At 44.7% G+C, this 21,690-nt stretch overlaps 1 long non-coding RNA gene across 1 annotated transcript; it reads left to right on the plus strand.

The window, feature by feature from the left end:
• The first annotated feature begins 9,373 nt into the window (after positions 1–9,373).
• On the plus strand, positions 9,374–15,515 carry LOC135051235 (uncharacterized). The gene is made up of 3 exons (XR_010242121.1): positions 9,374–9,611; positions 14,719–14,779; positions 14,874–15,515. It is a non-coding gene; the product is annotated as an uncharacterized LOC135051235 (long non-coding RNA).
• The last annotated feature ends 6,175 nt before the right edge of the window (positions 15,516–21,690 follow it).

Genomic DNA, 21,690 nt, shown 5'->3' on the forward strand with positions numbered 1-21,690 from the left:
CCTCAGAGCAAAGCTCTATCCATTCATTATAATTTTTTAAGAGATATATTGGATAATGCTGCCATACCGGAAGGGATGTCAAAATGGTTACTTCACTTCCCGGCCCTAACTATACCAACAGTGGAGAAAGCTTTAATGTTTTCCCAAAGGACTCTATTGGCTAACATGTACACTGAATTGTTCTTAAACACATACCATAATACATATTTATCACCATTAAAACGCTATCGCATGGGCACCTCGGAGAGTCATGCTTGCTTACGCTGCCATCAGGAAGAAGCAGACGCTTTTCATTGTCTATGGACTTGCCCCATCATACAATACTTCTGGCACCTAATCTGCAGATATGCGGAAGCCAAACTAGTTAACCATGTCCCCTTCACTCCGGGGTGGGAGATCCTAGGAATATTTGACCCCCATCAGTGAATAACTCTGGCATGCAAAAATCTCCTGCTAGCCGTTAGTGCAGCAGGGAGGAAAACTATATTACAAGGCTGGTTGGATAGTACGACACCACAAATACCCTTATTCTTGGCCAAATTAAATTTTATTTTCAAGATGGACTGGATGGAAACACTGTTACATATAGAGAGGGAAGTAGAAATATTTTTCTTAATGTGGGAATCATTTATAGCCACACTACCCCTTTCTACTAGAACTCAACTACATCACAGCCTAAAAAACACTGTATGGTATCTCACGAGGTTAGCGATACAAGACCCACCAATTATGTTACTTTAATCTCCCCCGGGCTCCGGACGTGACTAATTCTATATGAGTTTATATTGATAATGTATGTTCATGCTAATCTTTAACCTTACTAACTCCCTATCACAAATATCAACATGTTTGTAACCTATTCACCCAGCTTTCGATGGTTATACATGATGATCGATGTGGTCTAATGATCTATTGTTTGTAATATTTTATGTTGTTACCATTTCTTTGATACCTCAATAAAAAAAGTAATAAAAAAAAATATGATTGGTAATAGGAGAGAGGAAAGCAGAGCTTGACTGTTGATCATCACAATGAATGAGGGATCCACTACAACAAAGATTATTACAGACAATTTATGTTTTCAGTGGGATTATTTTTGAACACCTTCGCTATCACTTGTATTTTGACTTACTGTACATGACAACACCAAATTTCAGCAAACTTTACAGCACAATACCTAACTGTGTAACCCTCACACTAAATTAACAAATCACAATGTATCTTTCCTTCAAAGCTTAATAAAACCAAATAGAGCCAGGCCCACACTCTCCATAGGACCAAAGATATACTAAGAACATATTTGTATACACCTGATAATCTCTGGTACAAGGGGCGTAACCAGAGCTTTGTGGGCCGCATAGCAACATATTGAAGGTTCCACTGTTCCAGTGCTGCTTGAGAAACACCTTTCTGCAGTAGTTATTGAATGTATGTCCCATAATAGCCCCCTAGTTAATTTGATTAACCATAGTAGTGCCCTAGTTAATGTTATGCCCCACAGTACTGGCCTAGTTTATTTTATGAACCATCGTAGTTCCCTTGTTTACATGAGATCACATTGTAGGGGTCCCAGTACACATTATGACATACAGGGCCTAATTCATGTTTCCATGCAATGATGTTTTTGCAATGGAGCGACTATCAGCAGACTGCGCATGTGCCTCAATCACATGGCGCAGGCGTCAAGGTGCCTTTTTGCGATCACGCTTGCACTGACATTTTAGACATAAAGTGGTTAACAGGTAGGGTCAATTTGGAGGGGTTAACATGGGAGTGGCATAAAAAGTGCAGGCATATTTCTGCCTTCAGCTGCAATCATATACATAGAGAAACATGGTGCCAGCATCACTACTGCTGTGGCCAGTCTAGGTAGCCATAGGTCAACCATAGGAGACAATTGTTATGTTGCTGCTGCCTATGGGGGTCATTCTGACCCATTCGCATGCAGCGGTTTATAGATGCGGTGCGAATGTGTACGGAATGCGCATGCGCGGCGGCCGCAGTACACGTGCGTGACATTGCCCGGTGTAAGGGGTCGCTGGGTTACGTCGCGGCTAACAAAGTAAGTGGTAGCAGAGCCGACTGCAAAGAAGATTGACAGGAAGAAGGCGTTCCAGGGCGGATACGGACCGTTTGGAGCCATTTTCGGGGAGTGGTGAGTAAAACGCAGGCGTGTCCAGGAGAACCGAGGGCGGATGTCTGACGTGAAAGCCGGCTCCAGTATCGCAAGGATCGTCGCACAGGGTAAATAGGTATAGGCCTAGTCTTCTTTTGCTTGAAATTTTTTTAGCTTAGCAGGGCTGCACAAGCGATCGCAGCCCTGCTAAGCTAAAATACACTCCCCCATAGGCATGTACTAGTTGATCGCAGCAGCAGCAGCAAAAAGTTGCTGGCTGCGATCAACTCGGAATGACCACCTATGTGTACGCAGTTTCTGAGCACTTTGCAATGGCTCCAGCGGGCTTCAGCTTCAATTGGTATTTTCAGTAGTTTCGTAAGCATGAATTGGGCCCACAGTGCCTCTATTTCATACTGTGCCACATAACAGTGCCCTAGTTCTTATTATGCAACTTTATAGTGCCCTCCACATTTCAATGACAGATCAGATTATGACAATACACAGTGCCCTCCAGTTCATATTGTGCAAACATGACAGTGGTCTCCAGTTCAAATTAAGTTACATTACCACATCTCCTTCCCATTATAATATCCACTACACTCTCCTCTCACTGAAAATGTAATGTCACACAATGAAGACTGGGCAATGTATCAGACTAAATTAGACTTTTCTGAGGGGCCACTATAATCTATCTAAGAGAAAAGTCTCTGTAAATAAAACACAGTTGCAACCATGAAATACTGTAGATGGTGCACATGATGTTGTTGTATGGATACTGGATAGTATTGCAAAGAAACTGCTTAAATGTACAAATGTCAAAATAAAAGTCATATTTGGTTTTAGAAGTGGATTTAAGATATACAGACAGACAGTAATTATATTAGGTGTAAAGGGATCACAGTTTCCTGGTGTAGGTGGGAAAACAGCAGCAGTCAAATAGAAACTGAATTACAGGCCAATAAATTATATGCAACCAGCCATCTACAGCTTATTTACAGGTTCTCGTGGTACAAAAAATAACACATTTGCATATGGTTTAAGTGTTTAACATGTGTTGTTGAAGCTTATTAAACACGCTGTGACACAAGATAGTCAACAAATGATGTAAGTGAATGACCACACACACTTTCTGACAAGCATTCACTACGTGTCTGTGTCCAAGTTGCCTGCAGTGTTTAGAAACATAAACACTCAGTAAAAACTACAGAGTAGTCCTATGGGAACACTAGGCTGAAGGGAAGCTGTGAGTCTTATACTGAATGCCCTTCTAACCCTCTGTTAAGGCATAAACAAAGTAAAAAGTTTTGTATACAACGTTAACTATGGTCATATGATGCTAAGGGTCAGAGCTCATCCTTTGCGTCATATAAAACAGAGTTTCACAATGCAACCTTTAATCAGAATTATTTCCCAAAGCTGATGCAGACCAGTATTACACACGGTTCCAATAGGCTCAGGGCACTGTTCTTGTGGAACTGTATCCACTAGTTATGCAGAGTACACATTTCTGTTATGCTGTAATGCAGGGATGGGGAACCTTTGGCCCTCCAGCTGTTGTTGAACTACACATCCCAGCATGCCTTGCTACAGTTTTGCTATTTGGCCATGCCAAAACTGTTGCAGGGCATGCTGGGATGTGTAGTTCAACAACAGCTGGAGGACCAAAGGTCCCCCATCCCTGCTGTAAGGAGTTTGTCTACCAAATCCCAGCCTGCCAAAATGATAGATCACTGTAGTCTTTCTAATAGCCTATTATAATTTAACCTTCCTTCACTTTTAGATCAATAAAGTTCAATTAATTAAGGGCCTAATTCAGACCTGACCATAGATGTGCGAAGGCAATTGGCTACCCACCATGTTAAAGGTCACAGCGGCTGTGTGTGAAGTCACGCAGCTGCCGTGGCCTGCCTCAGCAATGGTCCAGACACACCTCCGTTGTCCAGACCACGCCCCCTAAATAGAGTGTCAACACCCACAAACGGCGGCATTGCACTATGCACCCATCAGCCAGTGTCAGAACTAGAGATGAGCGGGTTCGGTTTCTCTGAATCCGAACCCGCCCGAACTTCATGGTTTTTTTCACGGGTCCGAGCAGACTCGGATCCTCCCGCCTTGCTCGGTTAACCCGAGCGCGCCCGAACGTCATCATGACGCTGTCGGATTCTCGCGAGACTCGGATTCTATATAAGGAGCCGCGCGTCGCCGCCATTTTCACACGTGCATTGAGATTGATAGTGAGAGGACGTGGCTGGCGTCCTCTCCATTTAGATTATAAGAGAGAGAGATTTACTGGAGTTTAGGACTAGGAGGAGTACTGTAGAAGTGTAGAGAGTGCAGAGAGTTTACTAGTGAGTGACCACCAGACAGTGCAGTTTATTTAATATATCCGTTCTCTGCCTGAAAAAAGCGATACACACAGTGACTCAGTCACATACCATATCTGTGTGCACTGCTCAGGCTCAGCCCAGTGTGCTGCATCATCTATATATATTATATATCTGTCTGACTGCTCAGCTCACACAGCTTATAATTGTGGGGGAGACTGGGGAGCACTGCAGTGCCAGTTATAGGTTATAGCAGGAGCCAGGAGTACATAATATTATATAGTGAGTGACCACCAGACAGTGCAGTTTATTTAATATATCCGTTCTCTGCCTGAAAAAAGCGATACACACAGTGACTCAGTCACATACCATATCTGTGTGCACTGCTCAGGCTCAGCCCAGTGTGCTGCATCATCTATATATATTATATATCTGTCTGACTGCTCAGCTCACACAGCTTATAATTGTGGGGGAGACTGGGGAGCACTGCAGTGCCAGTTATAGGTTATAGCAGGAGCCAGGAGTACATAATATTATATTAAAATTAAACAGTGCACACTTTTGCTGCAGGAGTGCCACTGCCAGTGTGACTGACCAGTGACCTGACCACACTGACCACCAGTATAGTTAGTAGTATACTTATATTGTGATTGCCTGAAAAAGTTAAACACTCGTCGTGTGACTTCACTTGTGTGTTGTTGTTTTTTTTATTCTATAAAAATAAAACTCATTCTGCTGACAGACAGTGTCCAGCAGGTCCGTCATTATATAATATATAATATATACCTGTCCGGCTGCAGTAGTGATATATATATATTTTTTATATCATTTATCATCCAGTCGCAGCAGACACAGTACGGTAGTTCACGGCTGTGGCTACCTCTGTGTCTGCACTCGGCAGGCAGTCCGTCCATAATTGTATACCACCTAACCGTGGTTTTTTTTTCTTCTTTATACATACATACTACTACGACATCTCTTTATCAACCAGTCTATATTAGCAGCAGACACAGTACAGTACGGTAGTTCACGGCTGTGGCTACCTCTGTGTCTGCACTCGGCAGGCAGTCCGTCCATAATTGTATACCACCTAACCTTTCTCTTTGCATCATGTGCTGATTGGGGAGGGTTTTTTGGAAGGGACATCCTGCGTGACACTGCAGTGCCACTCCTAAATGGGCCCGGTGTTTGTGTCGGCCACTAGGGTCGCTAATCTTACTCACACAGTCAGCTACCTCATTGCGCCTCTTTTTTTCTTTGCGTCATGTGCTGTTTGGGGAGGGTTTTTTGGAAGGGACATCCTGCGTGACACTGCAGTGCCACTCCTAGATGGGCCCGGTGTTTGTGTCGGCCACTAGGGTCGCTAATCTTACTCACACAGCTACCTCATTGCGCCTCTTTTTTTCTTTGCGTCATGTGCTGTTTGGGGAGGGTTTTTTGGAAGGGCCATCCTGCGTGACACTGCAGTGCCACTCCTAGATGGGCCCGGTGTTTGTGTCGGCCACTAGGGTCGCTAATCTTACTCACACAGCTACCTCATTGCGCCTCTTTTTTTCTTTGCGTCATGTGCTGTTTGGGGAGGGTTTTTTGGAAGGGCCATCCTGCGTGACACTGCAGTGCCACTCCTAGATGGGCCCGGTGTTTGTGTCGGCCACTAGGGTCGCTAATCTTACTCACACAGCTACCTCATTGCGCCTCTTTTTTTCTTTGCGTCATGTGCTGTTTGGGGAGGGTTTTTTGGAAGGGACATCCTGCGTGACACTGCAGTGCCACTCCTAGATGGGCCCGGTGTTTGTGTCGGCCACTAGGGTCGCTTATCTTACTCACACAGCGACCTCGGTGCAAATTTTAGGACTAAAAATAATATTGTGAGGTGTGAGGTATTCAGAATAGACTGAAAATGAGTGTAAATTATGGTGTTTGAGGTTAATAATACTTTGGGATCAAAATGACCCCCAAATTCTATGATTTAAGCTGTTTTTTAGTGTTTTTTGAAAAAAACACCCGAATCCAAAACACACCCGAATCCGACAAAAAAAATTCGGTGAGGTTTTGCCAAAACGCGTTCGAACCCAAAACACGGCCGCGGAACCGAACCCAAAACCAAAACACAAAACCCGAAAAATTTCAGGCGCTCATCTCTAGTCAGAACCAGGGTCTGGTGTGATCAGTGTGATCATTCCCCGGACATGTAAGCAGAGGAGATTGCTGACAGTGGGAATCCACTGCAGCAAAGCGCACAGCAGCATGTGCTGGGTAGAGGCTGCTGCTTGCTGACAAGTAAGAAGGGGGCAGATATAGAAAGTTAATTCCACTAATTCTGCATGGTACAAACTGTAAGTTCATAAAATAAAACCAGAGCACAGAAATCGTTGGCAGTATTTCAATGTCTGGTGGAAAAACAATTACACATATGGAAAAAGTGTAGCAAGTGACAGAATCAGTTAAGTGTGTGTGTTTGTGCATGCGTGCATCTGTACTGGTATGTCCTTGTAGGAGATCCATTAGATAGAGTAGGGATCAAAGTGCAAGTTCATGAGCATTCAGGAAAACAGATTTGTTTGGCCTCCCTCCGAAGACAAGTGAGTTGACCTGGGCAGTAGAAGTTGAAGATCAAGCAGCAGTGTTTTCCTGCTGGGAAATCTCAGTGAAATGATTTATAGCTTTGGGACTGGAGTCTTCTCAAACTCCAGACAGCTCATACACAGAAGTAAGCTAAGAGGGATCAGTCTGTAACTGACTCCCCTTTCATGTGCCAGTGAATGGGGCTATGCCATCAGACAGCATGAGAGATTGCATGCTGGCCAATCAGTCATAACAGCTCAAAACAGGCCTAAAGACTTACTGGAGAGACATTAACTTGACACCAGTAGAAAATGACTGGGTTAATTCTCTGGAAAGGAGCATTTCATATATCTCCATGTGTCCAAAGATAATTGACATTAAGCAAGAGACGGTGAAGTTGAAGGGGGGGTTTAAAACTCTACAACACACAAAATGAAAGAAATATGTCCTGCAATAAGCACATATATAATAGTATAAGTTATATCCAAAGTTCACAAAAAAAACACCAGTACACATTACAGTATATTCAAATGAAAGAATGTGATAGATTGTACAGTATATATACTAATGTCAGCCATTCCTGTGTTATGAAAACATGCCCTATATGTAGGGGTGTGCGCTGGGCCATTTTTCAGGGTTTGTGTTTTGGATCTCCTTCGTGTTTTGTATCTGTATTGGCTTTCCCAAAACTACCCTTGCAGGTTTTGGATCAGAATTTTTTTTTTTTAAATATCATAATAATGCTTATTATACATTATGCCACACACCATAATGCCCATTATACATTATGCCACACACCATAATGCCCATTACACATTATGCAACACACCATAATGCCCATTATACATTATGCCACACACCATAATGCCCATCAGACATTATGCCACACACCGTAATGCCCATTGCACATTATGCCACACACCATAATGCCCATTACACATTATTCCACACACCGTAATGCCTTACATATTCCACACCATATTGCCTATTACATATTATGCCCACACAGTTATGCCACTGACACAATTTTATGTTCCACACACAAAAATACCCCTTATAAATTATGCCCCAGTGGTGGGCTGGTGGTACTGAGTGCCACCACCATATTTCTTAATGGTACTCCGTACCACCCTACTTTCAGCACTGAACACACCACACACACACAAACATAACACACCACACCACACCAAACACACACCCTGGCCTGAGAGTAGGAGACTGGTGATCTGGGTCACTGTAGATTAAAATGCCAGCATTCATCATAGATGGAGCTGTTTTCGCTGAGCATGCGCAACAGCTCCTATGCTTCTCCGGGTATATTCCGTGAAGAGAGCACTGACATCCAGAGCTCCATGCTGCAGCACTAGCAGTGATCGCGGTCGCGGATTGTATTGAGATGGAGACAGAGCTGTCTCCGTCTCTGCAAGCAAGAATTTAGGCATTCAGGGGGGGGTTTCTGTGTACCCAGAAAAAACCACATGCGTTTGCTACTGGGTTAAGGGTAGGGATAGGGGTTAGGATAAAGTTAAAATACTTACAGGGATCCATTGGAATTCTGACCACTGGTGTTCTGCTATTGATCTTGTTACAGCAGGGATTTCATACCCAGCCCTTTAAAACAGTTGCTCTGGATGCCATAAGTTTGAGCAACATGTCAGGAATGGACTTGTATAATTCAAATATCCAATTTTGGTACATCATTTTTGAAAACAAATGATTTACACAACATAACTGAATAAGGTTGGATGAGTCAAAGAATTGTCTATCCATTGAATTATTTAATGGGTAGAGATGTGCAGCGGGCATTTTTCGTGTTTTGTGTTTTGGTTTTGGATTCGGTCCGCGGTCTTGTTTTGGATTCGGACGCGTTTTTGGCAAAACCACCCTTTCGGGTTTTGGATTCGGATGCGTTTTGGATTCGGGTGATTTTTTTAAAAACCTCAAAAACAGCTAAAATCATAGAATTTGGGGGTCATATTTATCCTATAGTATTATTAAGCTCAATAACCATAATTTCCACTCATTTCCAGTCTATTCTGAACACCTCACACCTCACAATATTATTTTTAGTCCTAAAATTTGCACCGAGGTCGCTGGATGACTAAGCTAAGCGACCCAAGTGGGCGGCACAAACACCTGGCCAGAGCCGTAACTAAGGGGGGGCTAGGGGGGCATGTGACCTGGGCGCTGGAATGGAGGGGGCGCCGCAATGCTTACACCCCCTCCGAGTCCCGATGCGCACAGGTCCCTTCGTCGTAGCAGCACAAGGCTGCCGTATGATGAAACTGAAAATAAACTACAACTCCCAGAAGCCCTTGCTGCGGGAGCTGTAGTTTACTTTCAGTTTCTTCTATGTGGACAGTCATGTGCTACCTGTTGTGCCCTAAGAGGGGGCACAGGGAACGAGTTACCCCAGCCACCCCTGCTGCCTTTGATCACCGCAGCAGTGCACTATTGCACTGCTGAGCTGGAAAAATGAATGACTGCAGCCAAAGGTCCGAAAAAGGGGCGGAGCTACACGGCACTATACTCACAGTGACAGGCCAGCCAGCACCATCGAAGAGAGGAGGGGAGAAGAGCAGCAGCACAGCAGAGCCTAAATAGTGAGTGTGACACAGTGAAGGGGCACTGTATGTGTGTGCAACTACTATGTGTGTGTGTATGAATGTGTTGTGCATGTGTGTGACTGTATGTGAATAGGTGTGTCACTACATATCTGTATGCGTGCTTGTGTGTCACTGTATGTAATGTATGTATGTATGTATGTGTGACTATGTATGTATGGTGTATACAGGTGTGTGACTATGTATGTGAGTGACTGAATGCGTGCGTGTATTTGTTTAGATGTGTGACAGTATGTATGTGTGTGATTTTACATATGTATCAATGTATGGGGTATTATTTTTCCTTTTTAACTTCATCTGTAGCCCAAATGTCTAACTAAGGTGGTCATTCTGAGTTGATCGCACGTAGCAGCTTTTTGCTGCTCGTGCGATCAACTAGACGCCACCTATGGGGGAGTGTATTTTAGCATAGCATGGCTGCGATCGCTTGTGCAGCCCTGCTATGCTAAAAAAGTTTTATGTAAAACAAGACCAGCCCTGCAGTTACTTACCCTGTGTGATGGATCCAGCGATGAAGGTCCCAGAATTGACATCAGACATCCGCCCTCCAAACGCCTGGACACACCTGCGTTTGGATCTCCATGTCCGGAAAACGGAGAGTTGACACCCCGGAAAGCCTTCCTCCTGGCAATCTTCTTGCAGTTGCCGCTGTGACCACTTTCTTCGAATGTGGAGTCGCTGCCCGGAGACTGTCGTCGCCGGGCAATGACGCACCTGCACAATGCGGCCGCCGCACACGCGCAGTTCCGACCCATTCTCACCGCTGCAATGAACCGCAGCGTGCGAACGTGTCGGAATGACCCCCTGAATCCAGCTAAATGTCTAGAAAAGAAGCTATATAGCAGCTACCAGCCCTTTGCTCTCATGGAGTATATATGGGTTGGGGTTACGTGGCCGGTGCTCGGTCAGCATACCGACGCCAGGATGCCGGCCGCCAGAATGCCGTCAGGGGGTGAGTGTAAAAAAGCCCCTTGTGGGCTTCGCTGCGCGGGCCACAGGTTCTATTCCTGCTCTATGGGTGTCGTGGACACCCATGAGTGAAAATAGCCCGTTAGCTGGTACTGGCTGATGGCATTGTCAGTCTTCTCACAGAGTTACACGTGGTGGTGGGTTGGTTGTCTGTGCGTGTGTGTGTGTAGGGGGGGCGCCGGATTACTGTTTTGCCCCGGGTGACAAAAACCCTAGTTTCGGCACTGACCTGGCCCATCTTGGAGTGGCACTGCAGTGTCAGACAGGATGGCACTTAAAAAAATAGTCCCCAAACAGCACATGATGCAAAGATAAATAAAAAAAGAGGTGCAAGATGGAATTTTCCTTGGGCCCTCCCACCCACCCTTATGTTGTATAAACAGGACATGCACACTTTAACAAACCAATCATTTCAGCGACAGGGTCTGCCACACGACTGTGGCTGAAATGACTGGTTGGTTTGGCCCCCACCAAAAAAAAGCAATCAATCTCACCTTGCACAAACTGTCTCTACAGAGGCAAGATGTCCACCTCATCATCATCCTCCAATTCCTCACCCCTTTCACTGTGTACATCCTCCTCCTCACAGAGTATTAATTCGTCCCCACTGGAATCCACCATCACAGGTCCCTGTGTACTTTCTGGAGGCAATTGCTGGTACATGTCTCCACATTTTGATGAACATCATCTTCTTCACATTTTCTGGAAGTAACCTCCTACGCCGATCGCTGACAAGGTGACCGGCTGAACTAAACACTCTTTCGGAGTATACACTGGAGGGGGGCAACTTAGGTAAAATAAATCCAGTTTGTGCAAGGGCCTCCAAATTGGCTCTTTTTCCTGCCAGTATACATACGGACTGTCTGACATGCCTACAGTGATGCTGTCACCCATACAATCCTCCACCCTACAGCAGCAAGATGCAGCACAAGACACTGAGCACTGACCAATGATACTGAGCACTGATGATACTACTGAGCACTGACACTGAGCAGCACGATGCAGCACAAGAGAGACACTGTACTAGTATTAGTAATGTAATATTACTGAGCAGCACAAGACAATGAGCAGTGATACTGAGCACTGATGATACTACTGAGAACTGACACTGAGCAGCACGATGCAGCACAAGACACTGTACTAGTATTAGTAATGTAATATTACTGAACAGCACAAGACAATGGGGGTAATTCTGAGTTGATCGCAGCAGGAACTTTGTTAGCAGTTGGGCAAAACCATGTGCACTGCAGGGGAGGCAGATATAACATGTGCAGAGAGAGCTATATTTGGGTGGGTTACTTTGTTTCTGTGCAGGTTAAATACTGGCTGCTTTATTTTTACACTGCAATTTAGAATGCAGATTGAACACACCACACCCAAATCTAACTCTCTCTGCACATGTTATATCTGCCTCACCTGCAGTGCACATGGGCCCTCATTCCGAGTTGTTCGCTCGCAAGGCGATTTTAGCAGAGTTACACACGCTAAGCCGCCGCCTACTGGGAGTGAATCTTAGCTTCTTAAAATTGCGACCGATGTATTCGCAATATTGCGATTACAAACTACTTAGCAGTTTCAGAGTAGCTTCAGACTTACTCGGCATCTGCGATCAGTTCAGTGCTTGTCATTCCTGGTTTGACGTCATAAACACACCCAGCGTTCGCCCAGACACTCCCCCGTTTCTCCAACCACTCCCACGTTTTTTCCGGAAACGGTAGCGTTTTTATCCACACGCCCATAAAACGCCGTGTTTCCGCCCAGTAACACCCATTTCCTGTCAATCACACTACGATCGCCGGAGCGAAGAAAAAGCCGTGAGTAAAAAAACTATCTTCATAGCAAAATTACTTGGCGCAGTCGCAGTGCGAACATTGCGCATGCGTACTAAGCAGAAAAACGCTGCGATGCGAAGAAAATTACAGAGCGAACGACTCGGAATGAGGGCCATGGTTTTGCCCAACTGCTAACAAAGTTCCTGCTGCGATCAACTCGGAATTACCCCCAATGAGCAGTGATACTGAGCACTGATGATACTACTGAGAACTGACACTGAGCAGCACGATGCAGCACAAGACACTGTACTAGTATTAGTAATGTAGTATTCCTGAGCACCATGATGCAGCACAAGATAATGAGCAGTGATACTGAGCACTGATGATACTACTGAGAACTAACACTGAGCAGCACAAGACACTGTACTAGTATTAGTAATGTAGTATTACTGAGCAGCACAAGACAATGAGCAGTGATACTGAGCACTGATGATACTACTGAGCACTGATGATACTACTGAGAACTGGCACTGAGCAGCACGATGCAGCACAAGACACTGTACCAGTATTAGTGAGCAGCACAAAAGCACTCTGGAATTGTCACCGCCCAGATACCACTGTGACTGGAATGATGATGACCGATGCACAGTCACAAGACACTACTACCGCAGTACCCTACAGCAGCAAGATGCAGCACAAGAGAGACACTGTACTAGTATTACTGAGCAGCAATAAGCACTGATACTGAGCACTGATACTGAGAACTGACACTGAGAGAACGTAGCCACGTCCTCTCTGTACCCTCTAAAATGCCCGAGTGAAAATGGCGGCGGCGCGCGGCTCTTTATATGGAATCCGAATCTCACTACAATCCGACAGCGGGATGATGACGTTTTGCCTCGTTCTGGTTTTCCGAGTTAGGCTGGAATAACCGAGCCGGGCTCGGACCCGTGTTTGACGCGTGGAGTTCGGGGGGGGTTTGGTTCTCGGCGAACCGAACCCGCTCATCTCTAGTAATGGGTACTGTGCTGCTTTATCACTGTTTCCTTTTATAATGGGGTCTCTAAAGTAGAGGGCAGTAAAATGCATAAAATTATCAGTTTTAGAGCAATCTCATAAAATATTTAATTAAAGTAGTATTAATTAGGTAAAAATAATTAATACAAAACAGCCTTTGCTTGGGCCGCGGGAAGTAAACAATGCCTTTCACAAAGAAATACATATTAAATCTCTTTCTGTATATACTGTACTGTGGCCCTCATTCCGAGTTGTTCGCTCGCAAGCTGCTTTTAGCAGCTTTGCACACGCTAAGCCGCCGCCTACTGGGATTGAATCTTAGCTTATCAAAATTGCGAACGAAAGATTAGCAAAATTGCGAATAGACACTTATTAGCAGTTTCTGAGTAGCTCCACACTTACTCGGCATCTGCGATCAGTTCAGTCAGTTTCGTTTCTGGTTTGACGTCACAAACATACCCAGCGTTCGGCCAGACACTCCTCCGTTTCTCCAGCCACTCCCGCGTTTTACCCAGAAACGGTAGCGTTTTTTCGCACACACCCATAAAACGGCCAGTTTCCGCCCAGAAACACCCACTTCCTGTCAATCACATTACAATCACCAGAACGAAGAAAAAACCTCGTAATGCCGTGAGTAAAATACCTAACTGCATAGCAAATTTACTTGGCGCAGTCGCACTACGGACATTGCGCATGCGCATTAGCGACTAATCGCTCCGTTGCGACAAAAAAATAACGAGCGAACAACTCGGAATGACCCCCCTGTGTCTTTTATGTTCTCTATTGAACTGGGGTTTTTTTTTATCACTGATGGCAACAGATTTCTGTAACACCTGCATTTAATAAATGAGGAATACACTTAAAGGGAAATTGAATTCCCATACAGGTGGCCCATACACACATACTCAATGAAAACGTCAGAGAGTAAGCACAGCCATGTGGTTTGCAAATTTTGTGATTTACTTTTCCACTTCGCAGACAACCTAAACAGTTATTATTAACTTTTACTGTATTTACCTCATGCCAATGTATTATGGAGTGCTTTACAGTGAATATTTTAAGAGCAGACTAAAGAGCTGATATATACAAAGGTCAAAACAAACCTGTATGTTCTGGCAATAGGTCTTTCTCTCATTTTGCCCTATACAACAAAGTTACAGTGCTGCCAATTGATATAAAGCTCCCCACAGGTAACTGTGCAGGTACCTGTTTGATAAAATCAATGTGCTTTGTTAGTGTAGCCATGATATATTAGTGTAGCTAGCATATACTTTCCTGGTAGTTAGCATAGTACTATGTGGGGCATAATTGTGTTCTATCTTCTGCAGATGGCACTGAACATTGGGTAAGGCAGTGTACAGCAACCAAAAGGGCCAAGCACAAATCAAGGTAAGTAGCCTTGTTTTGTGCCAAGTTCTCTCTTGATTTTTGATTCTGCATTCTTGTAAGTAAGATGTCCATGTGTTTGTCTTCCCTTTGGCAGTTCCTTGGTCAATGATAAAAGTATTTGGTCTAGTGTGTGTCTTTACTCAACCTGTACTCACCTAACCAGTACTACCTTCAAAGATTCATCTTTGTGCTTTCTTGCTGCTTGTAGCACAATGATCAGGTAGGACCCTTTACACATGACTGATATGGCCTTGGTTTGAAGCCACCATCCCTGATTTTGAACAAGCCATGAGCCACCACCATGTTTGCACTAACTTATAAGTACCATACCAGTCTACTTACAAGGATTTACTTTAAGTCCTTCCAAGATATTAGAACTACGTTATGGTTTCTGCAGCAGTTGAGTCAGCAATGAAGGAAGCTTGGCCTCTGGCATACCAATGCTATCGTGCAACATTGTATGAAAGATGATTTCTATGTAATATACTGTAGATTCAAGTGTATTTTTTTTTTGTGTGTGGGGGGGGGTGAAATTTGTTAGCAAACTGTGTGCTCTCATCCTTTGGCATATAATCATATGTGAAATGCAAAGCTGAATAGGGAATTGCATTAATTTACTAAAATCTATCCTATTTCATCTAACTTTAGAATCCAAGAGATGTAAGATTAGTATAAATCAAAATGCCTTTAGACATAAGGAAATTCAATAGACTGTGCAGCTGGGCTTTCTTTTTTTTATATTGTATTAAAAAAAAATCCATCCATGAACGTTTCTGTCCATCTGTGGTTTTGTTATACTGAACTGTATTATGCCCTAGATTTATATTTAAATCAGATTAAATGAATGTGCATAGTGATAGATGTTGGATTGTGTGAAATTAGTAGCCTAAATGAATCATTAAATCACCAGGCATTCAGCAGTCAGTATTCATGGTTGCATGACTACTGCAGATGTGGGAAACCACATATGAGGAGCGTGTACCAAGCTTCAGGGCTGACTATTCTGTTCCCACCATGGGCTGCAGCAACCATTGTCCGCTAATGAAAAACAACAATGTGAATACGCTTTAACTATTTCACTGCTATAATTAGTAAAAAATATCTCTTATTAAATGGGTATAAACAAATGTTTGGTATGGTGGATGCCTGTAAGCATGTAAACTAGAGTACTTAGGTGGATCAAGATGCGCCCAGCTCAAGAGCACTAACATTTGCCGGAGTCAGATGTTATAATTTTAAAAACTGACAAAAAAGCTAAAATCAAAATTTACGGCCCTTTCTTTTTGTTCTTACAGTATTACTAACCTCAATAACATTAATTTCCAGAAATTTCCAGTCAATTTTAACCACCTCACTTATTATAAATAGGATTTTAATTACCTACCGGTAAATCCTTTTCTCGTGGTCCGTAGAGGATGCTGGGGTCCATATTAGTACTATAGACGTGTCCACCAGGAGCCATTGGCACTTTAAGAGTTTAATAGTGTGGGCTGGCTCCTCCCTCTATGCCCCTCCTACCAGACTCAGTCTGGAAACTGTGCCCAAGGAGACGACATACTTCGAGAGAAGGAATTACACAGATAGTGGCGAGATTCATACCAGCTCAGACAACAGGCAAATCCGGCTAGCATGCCAGAACAACTCAGCAACAGCTGAAACAGTAAACAATGCAGAAATTACCTAGGAACCAGGCAGTACTGAACTAGAAAACCAATGCAGGAAAAACGTAGCGCTGGGCGGGCGCCCATCATTCTCTACGGACTACGAGAAAAGGATTTACCGGTAGGTAATTCAAATCCTATTTTCTCTTACGTCCTAGATGATGCTGGGGTCCATATTAGTACCATGGGGATGTACCAAAGCTCGCAGTACGGGAGGGAGAGCGCGGAGGCTCCTGCAAGACTGCTTGACCAAACTTGAGGTCATCAGATGCCAAAGTATCAAACTTGTAAAACTTAGCAAATGTGTTCGAACCAGAACAAGTAACTGCTCGGCAAAGCTGTAAGGCCGAGACACCCGGGGCAGCCGCCCAGGAAGAACCCACTTTACGAGGAGAGTGGGCCTTAACCGATTACGGACACGGTAATCCTGCCGTAGAATATGCATGCTGGATAGTGAACCTGATCCAGCGTGAAATCGACTGCTTAGAAGCAGGATACCCAATTTTTTGGGGATCATAGAGGACAAACAGAGAGTCAGTTTTTCTATGTCGAGCTGTCCTCTTCACAATATCCAAGGCCTTTGAAGCGATTGAGGAGTCAGTAGCCACTGGCACCACAATAGGTTGGCTGATATGGAAAGCCGATACAACCTTACAACATCCAAGGCCTTTGAACATCCAAGGCCATCCAAGGCCTTCAATAGGTTGGCTAATATGGAAAGCCGATACAACCTTACAACATCCAAGGCCTTTGAACATCCAAGGCCATCCAAGGCCTTCAAAGCCCTCACAACATCCAAGGCCTTTGAAGCGATTGAGGAGTCAGTAGCCACTGGCACCACAATAGGTTGGCTGATATGGAAAGCCTATACAACCTTAGGCAGGAACTGCGGACGAGTCCTAATTTCCGCCCTGTCTTCATGGAAGATCAGATAGGGACTTTTACAAGATAAAGCTCCCAATTCCGACACGCATCAGGCAGAAGCCAAGGCCCACAAAGTGACTGCCTTCCACGTGAGAAACTTGATGTCAGCCTCCAGCAGAGGCTCAATCCAAGCTGATTGTAGGAACTGCAATACCACCTCAAGATCCCAGGATGCCGTTGGTGCCACAAAGGGAGGTTGAATGTGCAAAACCCCTTTCAAAAAGGACAGCCAATTGTTTTTGAAAGAAGATGGACAAAGCAGAGATTTGGACCTTGATGGAGTCCAATCTCAGGTCCATATCCACACCTGCTTGCAGGAAAAGGAGAAAACGCCCAAGTTGAAACTCCACCGCAGGCAATTTCCTGGATTCATACCAAGAAACATTTCTCATACATCCTAGAGGATGCTGGGGACTCCGTAAGGACCATGGGGTATAGATGGGATCCGCAGGAGACATGGGCACATTATTAGACTTTGAATGGGTGTGAACTGGCTCCTCCCTCTATGCCCCTCCTCCAGACCTCAGTTAGACTTTGTGCCCAGGAGAGACTGGACACACACTAGGGGAGCTCTACTGAGTTTCTCTGGAAAGACTTTATGCTAGGTTTTTTATTTTCAGAGAGACCTGCTGGCTACAGGCTCTCTGCTTCATGGGACTGAGGGGAGAGAAGTCAGACCTACTTCTGTGAGTTAAAGGCTCTGCTTCTTAGGCTACTGGACACCATTAGCTCCAGAGGGTTCGATCACTTGGTGCGCCTAGCTGCTTGTTCCCGAAGCCGCGCCGTCACCCCCCTCACAGAAGCCAGAAGAAAGAAGCTGGGTGAGTATGTGGAGAATAGAAGACTTCAGTGACGGCAGAAGACTTCCGAGTCTCAGTGGTACCGCGCAGTGGTCGCACTGCGCGCCATTGCTTCCACACACCAACGGCTGTACAAGGGTGCAGGGCGCAGGGGGGGCGCCCTGGGCAGCAATATATACCTCATAGTGAGTCTGGCAAAACAAGTATACAGTGCATAGGCACTGTATACGGACCCCGGCCAGCAGAAAAAGTTATATTAATAACGGGGCTGAAGCGCGCCGAGGAGGGGCGGGGCTTAGCCCTCACAACAGGATTCAGCGCCATTTTCTCCATGCCCCCGCCAAAGCATGGGTATAGTGCAAACGAGGGGGGGCACAGTGTGTTAGTGATATATAGAGTGATATATAGCACTATTTTTAGATAATGGGCATGAAATCTTTGTGCTGTGCATATATGTCTGTGTGTTCCCTGTCAGATATACCCACTATAGCTTTTTAGTCCACATGTGTTGACATGCGGGAGTGCTATGTCACAAACAGCTATGGGGATCCCTGTCGGCATCGCCGACGCCTGTTGGTACTTGATTCAGTAGATGCAGTGTCAGCAGGTCGGTACTTGTATGCTTTTCATAAGTAAACACTGTATGGGAGACACAGTAGTATGTGGGTGACCCTGTCGGCACCACCTGTTATTACTGGGTGTAAATTAACTTGCCGTAAATGCCTTATACCTGTATATATATTTATATGTATATGTATGGTACGGTTCCATGGGCCTGTAGCTTCAGCACAGACATGGTAATATTTGTGGGGGAGTGTTATTAAAATTATGTATGTATACTTCCCTCGGACCCCTCGGGGTCACAAGAATGTTATTTTGCCTGGTTACTACTCCCTGCTGTCGACGAAAACTAGATTTTCTGACGACCATAAGGTTTCCTGTTAGATACACAACTGGGGCATTCAGTACATGGTCATACACATTCAGAACACATTCTAGGGACCCGACGGTTCCGGACAATCCGATTATATGTATGGTATATATATATATATATATATATATATATATATATATATATAGGATATGTGCGTATATGTGTATTACATTATGTATATTCATATTACGATTGCTACTGAATGCTGAAGTAAAAATATTCCTTCTCATGTGCTGGTCGCTCTGTTGATATAGCTCTAGGTCGACCGTGACAAGTTGGTCTCAGATCCTCACAAGGAGTCTGAATGATTATTCTTTTCCCGCCGCGGATAGAATACTGTGAAAGTCAACTCCTGGGGGTAAATTTACTAAGGTGGGAGATTTTTAGAACTGGTGATGTTGCCCATGGCAACCAATCAGATTCTACTTACTATTTATCTAGCTGCTTCTAACAGATAATAGCTATAATCTGATTGGTTGCTATGGGCAACATCACCAGTTCTAAAAATCTCCCACCTTAGTAAATTTACCCCCTGGTCGATACGGGGCCCTGTCACAAAGGATCGTACACAGGAAGCTAAGTGATATTTTATTTATATGCTTTGGAGTTATGTACATTACATGCACATGGGGGAGAGTTTGTTTTCGGAAAGCCATCCGATAGAATTACCCTAAAGAGAGTGGGGGATGTTTTCTTATGTTGATTCTTCTCTATAACATTGCGGCAGGCTGCCGTGCGACTACAGGAGGTGTGGCCGGGGGAATGCTGAGGCTGACTCCGAGAAATACTGGAGTTTTTCCCTGGGACGGTGTACCGCTGTTTGGGGAGGCCTCAGTTCAGTTATTCTCGGCGGATACCACTGGTAAGTCTAACTTTATGAGTTAGATTCCCTCACAACGGTTGGGGACGCATTCTGTGGTGGGATGCAGTCATTTTAACTGGTTCGATACAGTTCTTTTTTCCCTTTCGGTGCAGATTTTGGAAGGTGAAAAGGTAAGAGTTCTGCAGCCTTGTTAGGTTCGCAGAAGCGGATGTCATTTTCTGTCTCTACAGCATCCACCGCATGTCGCTGGGTCTATCTGGCTGGAGCCCACTCCGGTGGGAACTCGTTTACTACTCTTCAGTCAGTCCAGGAATGGACTTGAACCTTTGGGTCAATTATAGAATCCAAAGGGGGACATACTGGCATTTACAGATGGTTTCCCTCACTGATTTTTCAAATAGATCTTGCCGTTTCCCCTCTGGAAGGAGAGGTAGTACACGACGCCATACCAGAGTTGCGTCAGGTTCAGGGCATGGTCCTGCTGTCCCTGTTTAAAAAAAAAAGGAAAAAGAAAAAGAGGGAAAAACAAAGATTTCTCCTTACGAAGTTGAACTACAGAATGGAATCTCTCAGGCCAGGGAGCTCCAGCACGTAAAGGTAGAAAGGGGTTTAAATGCGTTTTTCTCCGCATTCAATTTACCTGGGTTGATATCCAGGATTGTCTTTGCCATTTCACCGGAGTGATGGCAGTAGGATGGAGTTCTTTCAATAGTGAGAGCCATTGTTATTCTGTACTGGGACACTCTCCTGATTAAGGTGAGGTCAAGACACAAGTGCAAATCGTTTTTTCTCTCTGACTGTTCTTCAACACAGGGGAATGCTGTTCCCAACGACGCAGACGTCGGAGGTGGGTATCAGAGTAGATACTTAATGGTTGAGGTTCTGTATGTTCCTGTGGAAAGAGGTCTGAGGATCCGGAGTCGAATCAGACTTGAAGTGACAATCCATCAATATGTTCCGTTGATGAAGATGGGTGCGGCCTAAGAGGCCTTTTCGGTGAGCAGGTAAAATGCCAGAGTGGTTTTCACGGGGCCAGTTGGAAATGTGGTCTGGGTCTCACCTGCACATGCGCCGGAATATAATCCTAATGGCCAGGATATCACTCCTGTGGTGTATGCTCTGTTCTCACCTCCTAGAGGGACAAAGTTTCGGAATCCAGGATGAGATCCTGGTGTCCATGCATGCAGAACTACGAGACTGGGGAGCAGTCCTGGCAAGGGAAGTATTTCCAGAGGAAAAGGTCAAGCTGGGAAGCTTGTCTGAAATAAGCTTTCTTGAATTAAGAGCTATTTTCAATGAATATATGCTTCATGATCTGCCCGTGTTAATTCTGTCGGACGACTTGACAGCAGTGGTGTAAGTAGGCCGCTAGGGCGGAACAAGGAGCTAAGCGGCAATGGCAGATGTCGAAAAAGTTTTCCGCTGAATGGAAAGACTGGTAAACGCTATATTAGCAGTCTTCGTTCCGGATGTGAACGACGGAGCAATAGATTCCTCTGCAGACGCTATCTCCATTCGGGAGAAATACAGTCATCATCGAGAAGTTCACTGTAGCTGCAAGTCTTGGAGGAGTGCCTCAATTGGACATGTTGGCGTCTCGCCTCAATGAGAGATCTCAGGGATATTTTCCCAGGTCAGGGGACTCTCAACCTATGGCGGTGGACGTCCTCGGGACACCTTGGGTGTTTTCAGTCGGTCTATGTGTCCCCTCTGTTTTCACTCTTCTGAAGGTGATAAACGTAAGAAGAACAAAGGTTCAGGCGATCCTC

The sequence above is a fragment of the Pseudophryne corroboree genome, chromosome 2 (assembly GCF_028390025.1).
Source record: "Pseudophryne corroboree isolate aPseCor3 chromosome 2, aPseCor3.hap2, whole genome shotgun sequence".
In the NCBI taxonomy this organism is placed as follows: Eukaryota; Metazoa; Chordata; class Amphibia; order Anura; family Myobatrachidae; genus Pseudophryne; species Pseudophryne corroboree.